Source organism: Pogona vitticeps, chromosome 6 (assembly GCF_051106095.1).
Source record: "Pogona vitticeps strain Pit_001003342236 chromosome 6, PviZW2.1, whole genome shotgun sequence".
Lineage (NCBI taxonomy): Eukaryota > Metazoa > Chordata > Lepidosauria > Squamata > Agamidae > Pogona > Pogona vitticeps.
The window spans coordinates 39291324-39312286 of NC_135788.1; the positions used below are offsets into that span (position 1 = coordinate 39291324).

The following is a 20963-nucleotide window of genomic DNA, read 5'->3' on the forward strand; positions in this document are numbered from 1 at the left end:
CAGATCTGCATGGTGAATATGCAAATCCAAGATACCCAGCAAAACACCACAAAGAACCAACAAAGAATTGGAAAATAGCAAAATAATGCAGATCAAATAGAGAAGAGTTTGGATGAATTGAAAAAAGAAAACCACAAACTTGTCCAGGCTAACAAAAATCTAACAGATTCAGCTGCAGTAATGGAGATGGACAGAGCTTCAAACATTCTTAAATTCCAAAACATACCAGAAGACAAAAAGCAAACCTCCCTGAAGTACCAGAAAACATTAAAAGTCTCCTAAATGAGAAAATAACAATGATGGAAGTAATAGAAGCCATTAAAAAAATGAAATGATCCCAGGACCAGACAGATAACCAGTGGAATTTTATAAATTTTTCCAAGATATATTAAGCCTACCAATAAAAGAGGTCTATTAAAAGCTAAAATACCCAGGACATGGCTAGAGGCACATATCACCCTACTACCAAAAGAAGATACAGACTCTACATATATAAATTTTTTTAGATTAATATCATTATTGAATGTGGACTATAAAATCTTTGCAGTAATTATAGCAGAAAAATTTAATGGAGTTCCTCCATTCAGACCAAAATGGTTTGTGTCAAAAAGACAAATAAGGTACAACCTAAGGATAATCTTAAGACCTATTAGAATATTATGAGGTACATACATAGAAGTAAATGGCATTAATCTTTCTGGATGCCCAAAAAGCATTTGATAATATGAATTGGCAATTTATGATACAGCAAATGAAAGCTATGGATTTTGGCAAAAAATTTCATAAATGTAATTGAGACGATCTACAATGAACAAACAGCTAAAGTAATTGTAAATGGTGAATTGGCGGATAATATTAATATAAAAAAGGCACAAGACAGGGACGTCCGCTCTCTCCATTGTTATGCATATTAACTTTGGAAGTATTAAACAGGAATGTCAGGAATGATCCAGAAATCAAAGGCACCAAAATAAAGGACAAGAATTACAAATTACAAGCATATGCAGATGACTTGGTGTTTATATTGGAAGATCCGTTGGAAACAACATTAAGACTACTGGAGAAAAATGATGAATTTGGAGAAGTAGCAAGATTGAAGATAAATGGTATCAGAAAGCTAAAACCCACAGATACTTCCAAAACCACTATATTAGGAACCCCTTGTATATAATATGGGAAAAATAAAAATGAAAATGTACACAAAAATAACAGGATGGGTTTCACCTACAGAAGCATTTGTTCATCCCAATTTTCTGAATTTTGAAATTGTTTTGACATACAGATATCTTAGATATAGATAGGAGATTAAAACTGAAACAAGACCTTATAGACCAAGGATTAGACACATCATGGTGGCCCATAATGCAAATACAATCTAGATGTGGAAGGGATTCAAAAATGTATGATTTTTTATAAAGAACAGACAACGTTTGACCAAATAATGTTAACATCAGATGATAAATTAATTAGGAAAATATAAAAATTTCTTTTAAATTGGAAAATGGAGAACGAACAGGTCAAAGAAATGATGGTTCAATGGGCAAAAAACTTTGGAAATAATATTGACTTTGAAAAATGGCAAAAACCATGGTCTAGAAACTATAAAATGACAACGGCGACATATTATAAAGAGAATTTGTATAAAATGTTTAATAGATGGCATTTACCACTCGACAGATTAGCTAAAATGTTCTCTAATTGGTCATGTAAATGCTGGAAATGTCATAAAAAAACTGGAACTCATTATCACCTTTGGTGGACCTGTGATAAAGCAAAAAATTTTTGGGAAAAAAATACATATATGGCTTGTTAAAATAATCAAAAAAACATGTAGATTTTAAGCCAGAACTCTTTCTATTAGGTATAATACCAGAAAGTGTTGATAAACAAAATGTATATTTAATACTGCATATTTTAACAGCCGCAAGGATTATATTTGCACAATATTGGAAAAATGAAGAAACACCTACAGATCAAGAAATAATTTAAAAGATTTTGGACTGCGCTGAAATGGATAGACTGACACTGAAAAACAAAGGAAAGGAAGATGCAGAATACATGGAACTTGTTTTATCAATGGTTAGAAGCATGTTGTATAGATTAAGAGCTTATTATATATTGTACTTGCATTAACAAATGATTATTGTATTTTTATTGTATTTTAATTGTTGTAAGCCGCCCAGAGACCTTTCGGTAGAGTGGGCAGTATATAAATTAAATAAATAAATAAATTATAAGCTGAACCCGGGTGACACGTTAAATAAGCATGGATGGATTTTATAAATAATAATAATAATAAAAAGAAATTTTAAAAAGACCGTGAAAATTGGAGAACCAGTGCTCATAGTTTATTGAAATATGGTTTCCTTTGATAAGTCTGACTGTCACAAACAGTTCTATACCACAGACACCAGGAAATCATGTGGCTTATGGAAAAACCTACTGAGCTAACATAATACTGATAATAATATCATATGTGTTAGTTGTCCTGCTCTGTGAGCTTAGATAAAGTCTCTGTGCTTAAATTGTGTTATTGTCAGTTTGTTATATATATAACTTTTTAAAATATAAACATAAAATTTAAATGGAATTGAATAGCTGAATGAGGTCTGTCTACATCTTATGGTCCAACTGATTAATGCATCTATAATTAGTTTTATTAATTGAACATTTGCACTAACAGTTAACTGCATTCCTAACTCTCTTGTCTAATCTGTTGATTGAAACTGAAAATTCCTGACTCTCAGAACACAGTTCAGAACTCTACCATTTGCATACAAGCATAAAGAAAATCAAGTGAGTTGCACAGGTAAATTTCCACTCATTAACAAAGTGCTGGGTCCATTCCTAGTCATGCACTAAATCACAGCTTTCTTTAAACAAGCCAAATTGCCAGTTGGATTTTAGTCACTGATTCCAAGCACTGTTCCTAATGAAATTAGCAATATATTTCAGAAAACTGAGAAAAAATTGTTTGGTGGCAGTGATCGTTTTGAATAGGGAGGTAACCTGGCATAGACAGGGATTTGTGGGTTTCAGTCCGAAAGATCTAGCTTTATCAAACTTGGGAGAAACACATGCACCATAGCACACAATTATCTTGGAATATTATCTCGGAGGAGGTATTCTCTCATGTGTGGAAAAGAAGGAGGAATGACTTTAGAATGGTATTCGCTTATTTATTTGTTTGACTAATTTCTTGTTTTTCTTTTACAACTTGGAAGCGAGGTAGCTTTATCTATCTGTAATAGGTACAGATAAAGCTGATAAAAACAAGTAAAACCAATCACATAAGGCTTTAATGCTGAAACACAATTACAAATATCCTATCAGTAACTTACATATATGCAAGTGAAACCATGTAGGATGCAGAGGCAAACTGCCACCACTTAACAAGACACCAATCACATTCCTTGTTGCATGCCCATTGTACAATGGGAAATGCAACACACAGCACCTTATTAATTAGTAGTAATTTGGTACTGCAACATATGTGACTTCACTTATGCACATATAAACTACCAACAGGATTCTAGCCAATTAAACAAATTACGCATTGAAAACATCTGGATTTAAAAGCAATTTAAAAATGCATCTATTTAAAAAGGAACAGAGAACCAATTCCTTAACTATATGTTTCTTAACAGCCAATTTTGCTAGACCTGGTATTAAAAACAGTAGCTTTTAAGCAAACAAAGCAATCTGCTGTCTGATTAATTGGGGACTTAATTAAGAAGTTTTTAAAGGCTGCAATCCTATTTACACTTAATAGGGAGGAAGCCCCACTAAATACATTGAGCCTCACTTCTGAGAAACTTCTCACAGGATTGCACTGTAAAGTCTTTAATAAATCAGATGATTAAATGTTGCACTCCTACTTTTTATCTTTTCAGTGAAATTTATATCTATGCAAGCACAAAGAACAGATACATTGAATGAGATAACATGAAACTATCACCACCAAATCATTACAAATATACACTATATCCAAGTTGTTTTATTGGTTGTGATTTTTAACATGATGCTGGCTGGATAGCTCAGTGAGTTAGGTACCTGGTTGAAAGTTCAATTCCACAGTGATGCCTACTTCAAGTACAGTCAGCCTATATAGCCTTAGGCAAGCTGCACAGTCCCAGGAGACTCCAACAAGAAAGGAATGGTAAACCATTTTTAGTATGCACTACGTAGAAAACCCTAGAGAGGGTAGCCATTAGTCAGAATTTACTTGACAGGACACAATTATTACCACTTATCTATATATGAAATCTCATTTCAATATGCAAGAATCTTTCTTATAATTCATATTATCTTATTAAAACATGCATCACCAGCCTTGTTCTACAAGAGTGCTACTATTTTCAAAAGAGTTCAACACTTCACGATATCATCTGTCCATCTCAGCTTCCAGGACGGTGCCCACAAGTCCGTATCATAACTAATTTCTCATGCTTGTTTTGTTTCCTCTTGATTTGACATGTTTGCACAACATTTTTCTCATGGGATTTTTACTTCAATCAAGACAAACGTTTAGCCTTCTTGACTTAAAAGTCACTAGTCTGATCTTTGGTTTTCTACAAGCAATTATCAGGGGAATTTTCACTGCCACCTCATCTCAAACTGCTCACACATTCTTTTCTCTTGGTCACTGCAATCAAGGGATTTCTTCCCCCAAACAAATATATATCAGATAGTGCTCCTATGATTTAACTCAAAACAGTAAATACTGTAATGTCTCCTTTGATTCTAATGTGCAAAATGCACTTTTTTATTCTTAATGTATCATGTTGTTGTGACGATGAGCTCCAACATTTTCTGAAATGCCCCGTCTTTTCTTAAAAATTAGCACAGCCACCTATTTTAACCTTTATTATACAAATTTTGCCCCACTTATTTGGCAATACTATATTTATACAGATTCTCTGGCATATCTTCTAGTATTATGTATTTTAATATACATGTGAAGTTTTAGCTTGAATAGAAACTGGGGACAGTTAGTCTGCCAAAAACAACTGGCTAATTAGGAAAATAAAGACAAATTTCAGCACAGCAGGAAAACATGTTGTCTTCTGCCAAATACACTTTCATATCCATAATATAAAAGATAAAGATTGAAGACTCCACTGAACTGTCCACCATAGACAAGATTCAGCTGCAACTTTGCAACACTGATTCTGAACCACACTGAACCACACTAGAAAAGTCACTGCAAGGTTTGTTCGATGGTTCGTGCCACTTTATGCAGCATATGGGCTTCCAGCAATTAGAGTACTTTGGCTCTGATGGCCAACAAAATTGGACAATGGCATAAACAATGTCTTATTTTTTCTTGCTTTTTAATATCACTGATCACTTCAGTATTATTTCTTCAATTCTTTCCAGTTGCATAATGTTCTGGTTCCAGTATACTGTACTTTCCCTTGCTGTTCCTCCAATGTTCCTGCTAATTATTTGCTTTCTTCTTCCTCCTTTTGGATTTCTGACCAGGTTCACCAAAATTCAATCCAGTTCACTTCTTTCTTACTACACACATTTTGTCACTTAGCATCACTATCTGATATTTTGATCTAAACTATAATTTCTATGTTGCAAATTACATCCAATTCTAATAATCTTTGATATTCCCCTTTCCTTCTTTCTTCTCAATTAATACTCCTGATGCTCTTGCTGCTATTACTTGCTAGATCACATTTGCTTTCTACTACTAGACTCTGCTTCCCTTTAGATTATTTAGGCTATTCCAACATTAACAACTGACCTAAATAGCAAATATGCTCAGATTATTTGGTGCCCTCAAACTCAAGTATTAGGACAGAAGCCAGTACCATCAGTATTGGAAGGAGACAAGTCATTCACAAACATCATACATAAGATTTTATCCATATATATAAATCAAAACTCTGAAGGTACTAAAGCAAGATGCCAATTAAATATTGGGATAGGGCAAAACAATATCATTAGTATCAAAAATAGCAGCTGTAGAAGATTTATCTCTTTGGGCTCCTGACAACATCAGTGCAAAACTGATGCAGACAGGCCCTTGTGATAACTGACAACAGAACACTGATATCCCAAGTACTGTACCTCCACTGTGCATTAATCTGTTATCCTAAATGCATTTCTCCCAAAGTAGTGTCCTGAGGCACAGATTCATTATGTTTGACATACAGTGGACCCTCTACTTATGGAACTAATCTGTATTGGAATGGTGGCTGCAAGTCGAAAAGTCTGTAAGTCGAATCTCCATTGACCTACAATGCATTGAAAACCGATTAATCCCATAACTGGTGGTTTTTATTTTATTTTTGTTCCATTTTGGGTTTTTTCTGGTCTGTAGGTCGATTCTCTGGCTGCAAGTCGAATCTAAATTTTGCAGCCAGAGAAGTCTGTAACTCGAAAAGTTTGTAAGTCGAGCCATCTCTAAGTCGAGGGTCCACTGTACATGGAAGAACTGTGACAAATGTAACAGGCATCTGCAAGAGAGTCCTCTCACACAGAAAGCAGAACAATCTGCCATCCTCAGGAAAAGGTTTGCTTCCATATTATTTCACTGTACACAATTTTTCCCCATCCATCTAGTGGCCAGGCCACTACCCTGGACAGCCTACAATAACAGCATTAGCAACATAAACTAAAATTCAATAATGAACAACAAATAAACATTAAACAAGTAAGCAAAAAACGCTCCAAATTAAGTAAAACCTATACTAAGACATTTACAAGATGGTAATAGACCAACCGACCAAAATAAAATCACAGGCCATCAAAATTAGAGAGATAAAACAAAACAAACAAATACAGTTTGTTTACGATTGCCCCATTTTACGATTGCATTACGACGAAGTTTTGTCGATCGCAAAACGATGTTTCCTATCGGGGAATTTCGCTTTGCGATGATCGGTTCCCTGCTTCGGGAACCGATTCTTCGCAAAACAATGATTTTCCAACAGCTGATCGGCGGTTTCAAAATGGCCGCCAGGTAAACAAAATGGCCGCTGCTGTTTTCTGGGATGGATTCCTTGCATTACAGGCACCAAAAATGGCAGCCCTATGGAGGATCTTTGCTGGACGGTGAGTTTCAAGCCCTTTGGAACGCATTAAACAGGTTTTAATGCGTTTCAATGGGTTTTTTCTTTTCGCATTACGACGTTTTCATTCTACAGCGATTTCGCTGGAACAAATTAAAATCGCAATGCGAGACACCACTGTAATTAAATTAAACAGGGGCAGGATAACGGAAAGCTTGATTAAGGACCAAGGTCTTTACTTTTTTCCTGAAGCCAGAAGGTGGCCCTCTTAGCTGTATGTCTACCAGTCTACTGGACATAGCAAAGGTGTAAGAGAAGCAGAAGCCAAGTGTTCTGGAAGGAAGAGTCAAAGTACTGTTATCAACGGTACAACAGTGGAGTGAAGGATGTTAGCCAGAACCTTTCCACATGCAAAATAATGATGGGACAGATTCCTCCTTGAAAAGCTCAGCTCCAGAATGCTTGTACAAGTCACCTTACATTGTTCTAAATTTGTGTGTCTGAAGAAAAAAGATCATGAAGAACTTTAATTCTGCTTTCTCTCCTATCCCCATCCTTTCTGTTACATAAGTCCTTTAGCCATCTTTCAAACATTTCAAGTCCTGCATAAACTCAAACACTAATTCTTGTCTCTTTCAACACACATAACATGTAACACACATAATGTGCATACTCATATAAATGACTACCCAGTTCCTTTAGCTTTATTTTATGATGATGATGCTTCTCACTTCTACACTAGTCATCTTTTGCATCTTACAGTCTATTAAAATACTGACTGTGGATTTGGAGCCAAAGGTTCCCTTCTATGTTTGAGGAAGATTCCATCCATGAGACATAAAACAACCTTGAGATTCTTCTCATCAAATCTTTCAGGGGCATTTATCTTTTCCGCAAACAGAAATAAATGAAAGACATACACAAATAGACACAAACAAGAGACTACCTACAGCATCTATCAATAAGAGATGGTGAAATCAATTTTTAAAAGTGGAAAAATGCAGATGTTTCCCCTCTTTACATAGTTATTTACTGTGCTTTTTAGGTTCTTGAACTCTCATGAATAACAGTTTGCAAAACAATAGTTTACATTTAGAAAATGCACATGTAATTGTAATGTACAGGGAGCCAATGTCGTCCAGGAGGCGGCTTTGCCATAGAGCTGCCATGTGATTTTTGAAGTCACTGAACTCTCTCTATGCCCTAGTTTCTACACTGGTGCTAGCTTCAGAGGAAGCTACCTAGGTGCTTTGTACAAAGAAATCTAACACATACAAAAGGAAGAAAGATAATTTCGCTGAAATTGTACAAAATAGTGAAGTGCTTATTTATCTGTTTTAGAAAACCGTATAACTGTCACTAATGAACTCCAAGATGCAACTAAATTTTTCTGTCTTTAACCTAGAAACTTTTAAATTCAATTAAATTAATTATGTCCATTCCCAGACACTGATATGATCTACATTGTATGGCATAAACGTACTCCAACAGGATTTCTGCCACTGAGAAAGAATTATTTTCTTTCCTAAAAATAATACAGTACAGTATAGAGGATCCCACGGCTACTGTCTGGTAAATGAATGGGGTGTGAAAGAATTCTCTAGCTTAATATGATCTTTGGCTGTGCTTTCAGTTGTCATAATTAGAACGTAGTTTCTCTCAGGGCCAATGCATAGTGTCTTACATTACCTCTGTAACTACTGTATTATATAGTTCAGGAAGCATTTAATACTAGTACAAGCGACAGAAGGAACTAACAGTGTTTAACAACAATGCTCTACAGGCCTTTAAAAATTTTTTTTCAATAATGCAGAAAAATTTTAGTGCAGAGAATTTTGACTTTGGATTAAAAGCTTAAAATTAAAAAAGGGGATATGTGTTAATATTCATATCCTTTGACATGAACTGGAAAACTCTTACTATTGCTAAATGTTACAATGTTTCCAAACCTTTGTAAGTTTTTCTTACAAATATTTTGTTACAAATAAATGAAGGCAAAAACAATGAGAAGTGTCCAAAAAGGTGTGTCCATGGTTTACATTAGTTCAGAAAATATAAATGGAAAAAATCATTGTGAAAATGTTCACCTACTATAGGAGAGCAAAAAGCCATTCATAGAGACCATATGTAAGCTTTTATCCATGTATATAAATCAAAACAAACAGCTTCCTTTAAGGCAAGAATATGAAGATACTAAAGCAAGATACCAATTAAATATTCATACATTCAATATTTCAAAATAAGGAATTTAGATATACACATGCATAATTTAAGTTCTACAATGAAACCTATCTGCAGAGACCATTTCTACCGTATTTCAATAGCAACAACTTGAAATGTACAATGCATCCTTTCCAATGCCATGTTAAATCTTAAATTCTATAGTACTGTAATTCATTTCAAGTACTAAGCATAATATAAAGGCCATGTTCTACACCTAGTACAATTACTGCAACTACAGCTTTACACTCATTAGTATACTGCTCAATGTTTGCAGAAGGCACTGTTTTTAAAGAAAAATATCCAGACTAAAATATAAGCAGACTCACTAAATAAAAAAAATAAATTAGAAGATAAAAGTTAACTATAAAACTTTTACTATTGCTGAAGCCACAGCAATAATGTGTGTATACACAAACAATTCCAAACTATTAATGTCCCTTTCATGACAAAAATGGTGATCTGTTTCAGTTTAACGTCTTTGCCAAACAACCCAATCTCTCTCCTCACTGAACTCCATTGAATTCAAGATACCCTTAGACGTCAATTGCCACCCATTTTCTCTATTGTTGAAATTCTGAGCACTCAGACAATCTGCATTTAATCTTTCATTGTCCCCTTTATCCTTCTCTCCATTGTCTTATTTTCTTCCATTTTTATGCCAGCTTTTATTTATCTGGACCTTGCACCTCAACAGGATTGTGCCTCTTCCTTCATCCAATGCCTGCTTGTAAGCAGATCTTCTGCAAACCTGAAGGAGAAGCAACCTATACATGAGGACAGCCTAGGAGCTGGATGTCCATCTGTTAAGTTGGAGAGCCTGCCACCATCTTTGTGTGTCACCAGCTAAGTATGATTAACACTTAACATTACTATGGTATACCAGTGAGGAAACTCCATGTGCCTAATGGTCAGGAGGGCTGAATGTGGGAGGTGATGGCATTATGTAATTACTGCCAAAACCCATTATGGGCATAGTAGACTTTCACACTGTACAAAGACAACAGATTGCACCGAGGGGGTGGGGAACAGTGTTAAGGTTTCTGGAAGGCACTGTGATATGGTGGCTTCTGTCTCTCATAGACAGATGAACTCAGAAAACAGTTCTAAAGGATTTCAGTTCCATCTCATGGCCACTAGGTCTTTGGGTACCTCAAAGTTCCATTCTGTACCTAAGCTTTTCATTCACATGAAACCACCAGAGTGAGTAAACTGGGGCTGATAAAATGTACAGAGATCACTCATTTCTACCATTTTCCCATGTTCCCAGGAAACTTGGGATTTAAACTACTACTGCTGTTGTTTATACAATTTGGTTATTGTTCTGTGGGCCAATCATGATTCAAGAGATGATTGGGCCACAGAAAGGCTTTGCGTTGAAAGGGAGTAGGAAAGCATGTTAAATAAGTACACAAATAAGAAACATAGCATGTCCCCAATATAGCACATGAAGCAAGGCATATTAGAGGCAGGAGAGACTTAACAAACAGAAGTGATGCTATAGTCAACAACTGAAATGATACTGTATTTATAATGATCTGTGGCACAGATAAGGATCCACAAAGCTGACTTCTGTGAAGCACAGACTGATCTAGCAGCTGATCTATGTTTTTAAAGTTATTTTGAAATGTGAGCCAACATACACTTCAACTATTGGATAATGGGGGAAAGAATATTTATACAGTGGTGCCTCACAAGACAATGTTAATTTGTTCTGCAAAAATCGCTATTAAGCAGAAACATCGTCTTGTGAAACACGTTTTCCCATTGAAATGTATTGAAAACCTGATAATCCGTTCCAATGGGAACGGACTGTCATCGTAAAGCAAAAATCGCCATAGGAAACATCATTAAGCGAAACGCGTTTCCCAAGTGAAGACAGCCGTCTAACGAAACAGCGACCATTAAAAGACCTGTCTAGCGAAGCAAGACCAAGCTGTCAAAAACATCATAAAGCGAAAAACAGGGACCTAAAATTTAACCGTCTTGGGAGGCAAGGTCCCTAACATCGTAAAGCGAAAATCGCCCACAGGAAACATCGTTATACGAAGTGCAAGATCGCTCTGAAAACCTCATCGTAAAGTGAATTCATTGTTATGCGAAGCAATCGTCTAGTGAGGCACCACTGTATAAATAATGAGGTGAATTGGGAGACACCTACTCAATCACAGGAAGTACACCTCTCCAATGGTGCTCTGGAGCCAACTGATCAGAAGTATATATGGCAAAGTAGATAACTTCTACTTGAGCAATGTCTTCATTTTCTTTATAAAGGTTAAACACTTACTTTGTATAGTTATCAAACATCATGACTAAAAGTGTGAACAGATAAGTCATGTTACAAAAAAGCTTTGCACAATGTGTACCTACAAGGAAAAGTATTTCATATGCTGAAAAAACACATATACAGGGGTCCTGTGATGAATATAAACTTGCCTCAAAGCTAATACTTCGATTTTCAAGAAGCAAGTAAGGGGATGAAAAAAAAACTAGTCAGTAACAATGCAGCGTCGAAAAGCAATAAAATCAAAATTAAGTTATAAATAATTTAAACCTTGTCATGAAGATGAATTAATAATTCATCAGATAAATAATTTACTAAATAATCAAATAAATAAATAATGAAATACATAAATAAATCAGCAAATAAATAATTCTGCAAAATAACCCAAACGATAAGTCACTAAAACAAATGACAACCCTACAAAACCACAACGATTTTCGAAATTCTGGCAGTTTTAAATAAACAAATGTATATAAAGTAGATCAATCTTTGTTAGAGAAAAACATATTTTTCTGTGATATTGGTGAATTCCTGATTATCAAGCAAAGGGAACGCTTTAAATTTCACACGAATGAAGCAATGTCTGTAAAGTAAGAAGACTGCAACTGTATCTTGCCCCTTCTGCTCCATCCAATTTTTTCATACAAGTAATTTTTTAAATCAAATATATGTGGACTGGTTCCTTATAACATTTTACATTCACATTCTCTTTCCCTTGCAGTACTTACAATGCTGCTGTAGCCCTCCTTGGTAGTTTTCTTACTCTCTTCTCCAAACCTTCAGAAGTTTTGCTGCAGGGGAAAAACAAGTAGAGTAACCTTAATTATTACAGATGGTATCTCATTCATTAGTGGATGACAACATTTTATTTGAAAGCATGCGAAAAGCTGTTTTATAATTCTACAAAGCAACTTAATGTGTAACAACCATTACTGTTTGCAGACTACCTAAAGTTTTTAGAAGTCTTTGGTGGAATGATTTCAAGCAGACTGATGCCTGTTTGTTGTATTTAAACTGACACACAATCTGTGCAAACTGGCACTCATTCAGATACACAGACTAAATGTGAGGAGGACAAAATGCTTGGCTGACTTCTAAATCCTCTCCTCCATGTTTAAAGCAATAGTCCTTGGAATTATACAGGGGTTACTCTAAGTTTCTACATCCAGAAGTGTAGCTTCACTCATTTGTAGCAAACAAAAAACACTATGAATTTTGTGGCACGCCTATCAAAGGACAGTATTCATAGACAAGTGTTCACTTCAGGTGATACTTCATTCCTATTTTCCAAAAGCACTCACAGTATAAAATCAGAAGAATACAGACCCTATCATTCTATAATATCAATGGAATTATACAGGACCAACAATGGATTTGTTTTAACATGGTAAACTGGCTGTCCATGGCATTAGTTCCCAAAACAATATACAGAATACATTTTAATTTAAGTGAGTAATCTAACCGAGCAATGGTAAGTAGAATATTTTGATCCCCACTCCTGCACCTCTTGTGCCCTAAAACAGTTCCTTACTTTTACTATATGGAAGTGCCACAAATACATATAAACAAAATAACATAACTGAATACATAAATTTAAGGACAGCACTAGTCGGTAAAATGAGTACCCAGCTTGCTGGGGGGGGCAATGTGTAGCCTGTATAATTAAAAATTGTAAACCGCCCGGAGAGTGCTTGTAGCGCTATGGGGCGGTATATAAGTCCAATAAATAATAAATAAATAAATAAATAAATAAATAAAGGCCTACAGAATATTAATCTGCATATCTACACTGTACTTAGGCCTTTTCTGAATGTTGTCAGATTTTTTTATTAGAGAATTGTAGCAAATGTACATAAAACATAACTATTACTAAATATTTTCCTTCAAACAAGCGTCTATAAATTCCCTGTGTTCTTTGTTCTACGGGCATTCAGAAGAGTATAATGAAATAAACACTCTGCATCTCTACTGATAAGTTACAAGGGGCTTGAATTTCCAAAATGGGAACCCTTTTTTTTTTGTTTTCCCTGTTCCCAGCAAACCTAGGAGCCATACAGATTGAAACATGGCGAGACAAGTTTGGAAGTGTGGAGCCCAGTCTTCGATATTACATCTTTACTATGCAACTGACAAGAATGGTTAAGCACTGTAAAGAGAATTCACAGGAATGATCACTCCCTGAGAACCTTATACGAGGCAAGTGAAAAGTACATTGAGTTTTCGGCATTGAGTAGGGGGTTGGATTCGATGGCCTTGTAGGGCCCTTTCCAACTTCACTTTTCTATGAGTCTATGAACTATACATTAAAAAAAACCCCACCATCCCTAAATGGCATAATATTAAGTCCACAATATTCTATTACCCTTTCAGTGGGGAAAAGAGGGATATAGAAGGAGCCTTCCTGAAAAGCAGAAAAGCATTGCTGAGTACACTTGAGTGTCCCCTGGACAATGCCATGTAGCTGGCTTCACTTGCGGAAGTGGTAGTATAAATCAGCACATGCCAAACAAGTGGATGTAGCTCTTAAAGAAGCATGCAGGATTATTATTGGCTACCTGAAACCTATTCCCCACCAAAAAAAAAAATGTACAGTATTATTTGGTTAGCACGGCCCTTCAGAAATACACTGAGAGGTGCTAGCAAATACAGAAAAAAATAAGGCAATATAGCACCAAGCCAATCCACTTCATGGACACCAACAACCCTAGACAAAGGCTAAAACCAAGGAAGTTTCCTGCACGCATCTCAAGCTCTAAATATTAAATCAGAAGAGGTTAGACTAAACCTATGGAGAACGAAAGCAACACACCTTGCTGAATGGATGAATATCGAAGAGTGTCTCTAACCAGGACAAGACCATAGCTGAACTATCTAGAAGTCACTTAATGCAAGGGTCCCCAACCCTGGTCCGCAGCCCGGTGATGGTCCACAAGGAGACATCAGCTGGGCCATGGGGACATAGTGGCAGCCATTATAAAAAAGAGCCTGGCAGGGAGGCCATTCGAGTTTCCCGGGCTCCTGACTCCTGCCGGTGGCTTGCCAGCCAGGCTCTGCCTTCCGGGGCCCTCTGGGAGGCAGAGCCTGGCTGGAAAGCCAGCAGCACGGACGGACCCAGTGGCTGGAGGCAGGAGCCCAGGAAATTCGAATGGCCTCCCTGCTAGGCTCTGCCTCCAGCCGCTGGGTCCGCACTGCTGGCTTTCCACGCAGGCTCCGGGAGGCACAGCAGGCTGGGGGGGGTGTCTGGGTTTCCCACAGTCCACCTTTGTGCCCGGATCTATACCCCCCACCTCCAAAACATGCTTTTAAACTAGACACACACTGCTTTGTATCCACCTGCATTTCGAATGGGTGATGTTCAATATGACCTCAAGATCGTAAGAGTCAAGGCGCAATTTACCCCTTTCAGCAATGCTGATCCTCCCCTGCCACCTGGCAGGCTCACAAAAAGGGGGCCACTTACTCCGAGCAAAACCCCACCCCTTAGAAAAGAAGAAAATAAAGAGCTTTTCCTTCCTTTTCCTCTCTGATCTGCATTCAAGGTTTGGATCTCATGCTTCTCCAGCACAGCCAAGAAAGCTTCAAAACCCAGATTTAAAAAAAATACAAATTCATGAACCACAAAGAAGATCAGGAATGATCCCAAACCACCACCACCACAAAAGAAGATGAGTTTAAAAGCTCTGTCTCACCTATTATAATCTAAGAAGAATTAGAGTGCAGCTTAAGGACATTCAAAATATTCCATGACATACACTTCGTGAACTGTACTACTTTGGACTGAACATAAGAGATTATCTGCTCAGTTGTCCTCTCCTATGGTTTATTAATCTAGCACATTAAGCCACATTTGACATCAAGACAAATAAAAAAAACCCTAGAAACTCTCTTACATGTTACATTTTTAAATAAAATGAATTTATGACAGGGAGACATATTCAAATATGTATTCTCCTTGCAGTCTAGGAGTAGTATTTATTATTACATGTGAATCCCCTATTTGTGTTAAATAATACCATTCAATCAAGTATACCGTAGAAAAGGTTGCCAGTGTGGTAGTTCTAAATGCTAATAGAATGGTCCTATGGTTGCTCAGTTTGCATACATAAATTATGAGCAGGAAATAATGGGAAATTTGTCAAACATGATATGAGCTTAAAACAAGTAAATTGAAATTGGACAACATAGAAAACAACTGAAGTTGTACATATATATATATATATTTACACAGCTTGAACAAAGGAACACAAATGTATACCTACAATGGCAGTACGAATTTAAAAAATATACAAGGCAATAATCTTAAAATAAGCTATGCTGAATTCACAGAGGCTAATCTACTGAGTAGATATGTACAGGATTCAAATCTCTTGGAACACACAATATTTTTATTACAAAGGATTATAGCACTAAGGAGTTCTGCAGATGGAAAGAAAACATTTGTCGTTGTTCTTTCAAAACTGGACAGAGGGCTTTCCAGATTATTTCAATAGTTCTGTCCTTAGCAATGGCTGCCACGTCACTATTGGCCCAAATCCTGTTGGTGTTCACGTAAGAGTTTGTGTAATGTGTTCTGATTAATTTGGTAAATTGACAAGAAGGATGGTGTGTGTCTTGATTATGTGCTTGGTCACATGTCCAATTACGCAATTAAGATGCTATCCAGTCAACTGTCAGTTAGTCACAACTGGCCACAGCAAGTTGCACTAATAGGATTTTAGTCATTGTTTTTCAGTGCCTTAACTAAAATAGAACTGAATGCATATGCAGAAAAGTCCAGCCATTTTCCTTTTAACGTATTAAGCAAGTGGCAACAGCAGCCATGCAGGTGATATTTCACCAATACATAATCGCTTTTTCCCCAGCAACAACCATCTGGCTCTTGAAACTTTTAATTTGTGGAGATACTGCTTTAAAACAGTTAATGTTGTACTGTAACTTGCAAGAAAAACTGCCAATAGTGCTACAGCTCTTATCTTATTGACAGTGCATCTACTTTAAATGGGTTTTTGTTTATTTCTTGAATGCAGCAGAATTAATGACACTAGAATTACCTTACCCTCCTTGAAACATGATATGAGATTATTCCTTGGTCTCTTCCTCTTTGATTTAGTACACCTTTTAAGATTATTTATTAATGTTTGGATATCTCATCCATCATCCATTATTACCAATGTCGTAAATTAGAGGAATGGAACAAAGCACTGGACTATTCACTTTTTCCATATTCATCAATAAAACCATCGCCTCCTCTGGCACATAGCAGAAGAAATAAGTTGGTTCACTGTCAGAATTAGAGAACTTATATCTACATAAACAGCTTCTATGGACAACATCTGAAACCTGGCACAGTCAAATCAGACCCCTGCTGCCTGTTCTACTAAATGACAGAGAGAAGGTGTGGTTGATCAAGCAGAAGGAATACAGCAAGGGACAGATCACATTTGGGACTGCAGAAAGGCAAAGGGGGAAAGGAAACTGTATATTCAAGCATAAAAACTGAGGTCCAAGTACTGTGCAGCCCACCCACTAGTACTAAAAACGAAGACATTGGGTGGGTAAAACATCAGCTTACAGAATACTAGGCAAGATTTGATAGGTGCAATGAGTATCCCTAAAGACTTTCCCAACCTTGGGTAACCCAGGGTTTTTTGGACTGCAGCTCCCAAAAGCCCCAGGCAGAACAGCTGGTGGTGAAGGTTTCTGGGAACTGCAGTCCAAGAACAGTAGGCTAACCCAAGGTTTGGAACTACTGCTTTAGAGGAAACAGATCAAATTCATATGGAAATAACTGGAAGCAGATTATGTTGTTAGATGTCCACTAAACATTCTTCATCACACTCCAAATCCCCAGACCAGGTTCAAATTAGATTAGACCATTTGGAGTCCTCACCAGCAACTTCTTCTATTTCCTCTAATAGAACAAAAAATATCATCTGACTTGCCACCACTAATCGAGTTCCTGTGATCTCACGTTTGGACAACTGTGGTGTGTTATACTTGTGGCTGCCATTGAAAACAGCTCAAAACCAGCCTGAAACTTTAGTGGGGCCAAAACAGAGAAGCAAGATTATTTATTGGGACTGGCTGTTTTGATGCCACTATAACTGCATTTCTCCATCCTTGCTGGGTGCTGGTTCATATTTAGGATAAATTCAAAGCGCTACTTTTTATGAAGTCTCTAAATGCCTTGGAGCCAAGCTGCTGCTTCTGGCACATACTTATACAGGTCCTACAACCTTCTTCGGAAGCCCTTCTCATGATATCTCCAGCAAATAAGGTTTAGTGAGTAACTATTTTTAAAAGGCTTTTTCAACTCTGAAGCCCTACTAGTTCAATGTTTTCTCCATAGAAGGTCATCTAAACCTACATATAATATAACTATACATCTAAGAGAAGTTTTTCTCTGCAACCACAACATCAATAGGTAGGTAGGTAGGTAGGTAGGTAGGTAGGTAGGTAGGTAGGTAGGTAGGTAGGTAGGTAGGTAGGTAGGTAGGTAGGTAGGTAGGTAGGTAGGTAGGTAGGTAAAACCTTTATTGGCATAAGTAAAAATTGGACATAGTCACGGTGGCTTGTTAGGTAACTATATGTACGATGTAGGCATCAAGAGGGCAGAAAAGTGTTAGACATCCTTAGAGGGACAACGGTTCGTCTCCTAACAATAGTATCAAGGAAGTCTGTGACTCTTTCTACAATGTCAGTCATCTCAGCCATCAGCATATAGTGAACTTTATCCAGATCTGACCTCCCTTCCAGCTTTAATAAAATTGGGGCTATTAACCTTGATCAGCCGATTGAGTGAAGCGGCAGTGCAAAAACATATGAACAAAGTTTTCCAGCTCCCCCTGTTCACATGGGCAGTGCCTTTCAGAATAGGGAACTGCATTAAATCTGCCATATAATATATCAGTAGGCATGACACTACATCCGGCCAAAGCAAAGGCCCTACATTTTTGGGGGCATTTGAGCAAGGAAAGGTAGGCAGCAGGTTTACCCATTTTAGGAGGAATATGGAAAAACAATGGTGAACAGAATTTATTGGAAGCACTACAAAGGTCCTGGAATTCAACATCCAAAATTCTTCTTTTAATAATTTCGAAAGCTAGCTCTTGACTTAGAGCTCCAAGGTAGTTGCTATCTATATCAATTGATTTGATTTTTTTTTCAAGAGGACCGTTGACCCAAAAGGTGGGACAGAGTCCCGCAGAAGTTAGTATAATAAACTCTCCATGTTTGAATTGTAATAGATACTTAACCAAAATTTAAATAATCTCAACCGAGCTACAGTCTGTATTAAAGATACTCGCAACTCCAGACAGAGTACTGAGTAGGGCACACATCAAGGTAGTCCTAACACTTTGCATAAGAAGGAGGATTGTAACTGTTCAATCGATCGATCCATAGCACTTGCCCAAACTGGGAAACCATAGAGGACTTGTAGAATAATTTTGGACTTGAAAACCTGTATTTTATATAAGCCTTCCCAGAAGGCAATCTTATATAAGCCTTCCCAGAAGAAAGCATCATTGAGTTCAGTGGAATTTACTCCCAGGTAAGCGCGCAGAAGCTTTAAAGCCATTTGGCATGATGATAACTGCTTCATTCTGTTCTAAATTTAATCTTAAAAAACCAACATCTCGAAGAGAAATTATTTACTTTAGTTTGCCATATTAGTTGTCCTTAATTCAAGCCATGTCACCTCTAAACTAAAGTACTTTTAGTTTTTAGGGGTTTTTTAGTTTTGTAGCTAAATTATAATTTAAAATAAATTTCTAGAGATTCGGAGTTTAAAACAAGTGTTTGACATTGGGAAGCATCTCTGGAGCAAGGCTACAGGAAAGTTAGCATGAGTAGAATTTATTTGTTAAGGAAGATTGTGTTCATGATATATCCTAACTCACACAAAGGAGGAAATCCAGTAATATGTTGCTATTGGAGTAGGCCCATTGAACCACTAGGGATTTGGTGAGCCAATTTCTCCATAAATTTTTACAGAATCTTTATCTACTGATATTTAATTTGCATATTTTGTCTCAATGGAAACTGGTAGTAAGGTACATATTATTCTTTTCCTTAACTAATCTTTCTTTTCCAACCTATTCTCATTCTCGCCCTTTTCTTGTATTCTACAAGAACAACAAAACAAAAAAACAAAAAAAGACAACAGCTGCCTGAGACACAATAGGTTTTGATGCGGGAGCTGCTGTGCAACACTAAAATGTATAGCTGGAGGAGACCCGAAAATCATGTATTCCAATCCCCTGCCAATAAATAATCTACAGCTAAATAATCCCTGACAGATGTCCATCCCATGCTTCAGTCTCCAAAAGACAGTATGTCGACTTCTGAGGTAGTCTATACCACTGTCAAGCAATTCTTACTCTGAAGTTCTTCTTATACCTAAATCCAATGTTTAGATTAACACTGGATAGAGTAAATCCACTGAGTCAATGAAACTCAGTATGTAAAACTTACCAGGTTTCCATTGATTGAATGCATCTATTCTGCACAGGAGTAACCACTGGATTTAATCACTAGTGTTAATATTTGGAACTTCTTTTCTTGTAAATTTAATCCACTACTTTGGATACTCTACTACTTATCCTCCAGAGTAGTGAATAAGCTTGCTCTATCTTCCATGTGACTGGTCTTCAGATTACTTGAAGAAGGCTATCACCTCTCACCTGCCTCCTCCAAGGTAATTATATTCCTTCCACCATTCTTAATAACACTTGGGGTTAATAACACTGGAAAAAATCCAGCTTTTCAGTACTCTTTAACTAGGCTGTCCTGAATTGCACAGGCAAGGTCTCATCAAAGCTGAGTAGAGAGTTATCTGGACACTTTACTTATTTTACAGTAACTTTTCTTTTTCTGTTTTCTACTGCAGCATATACTTATTTTACAGTAACTTTTCTTTTTCTGTTTTCTACTGCAGCATACTTAGGGTCTACTAGAACTGCTAGATCTTTCTCAAACAGACTTTTTGTTTTGGTCCAGGTTACCAACTTGTTACAGTAATTTTGAATCCTCCTTGGGTCTCCAGATGGATTACGTTCTCCTCTAAATTTGGTGTCACTACAAATTGGATGAGCATCCAACCTACACATTCATCCAAGTAATTTCTAAAGATTTGGGGTAACAATGAACCCAGGACAAACCCCTGCAGGATCCCACTTGCCTCTCCTCTGCAGGGACTATCAGTAACCAATCATTCGGTATGTCCTATCAACCAGGTACAAATTTCAGCTACCAGAAGCATAATCTTCTAGCACATCCTTAACCAGCCTAGCCACAAGAATATAACAGATGACCTTAGCAAAAACTACACTAAAACGAAAACATCCACAGCATTTGTCTGGTCTATCAAGCTTATAACTTTGTCAAAGAGCTAACATTAATTTTGTATTGAGAGAAGCATGCTGGCTCTTGAG

General features: G+C 36.8%; 1 protein-coding gene across 3 annotated transcripts in view; it reads right to left on the reverse strand.

Moving 5' to 3' along the window:
- TBC1D5 (TBC1 domain family member 5) overlaps positions 1-20963 on the reverse strand; it is a 370039-nt gene that overhangs the window by 334611 nt on the left and 14465 nt on the right. For all 3 annotated transcript variants that reach the window (XM_020807289.3, XM_020807270.3, XM_078377254.1), the window contains exon 2: positions 12258-12320. The gene's annotated coding sequence lies outside the window, so the exon portion shown is untranslated. The remainder of the gene's footprint in view (positions 1-12257; positions 12321-20963) is intronic.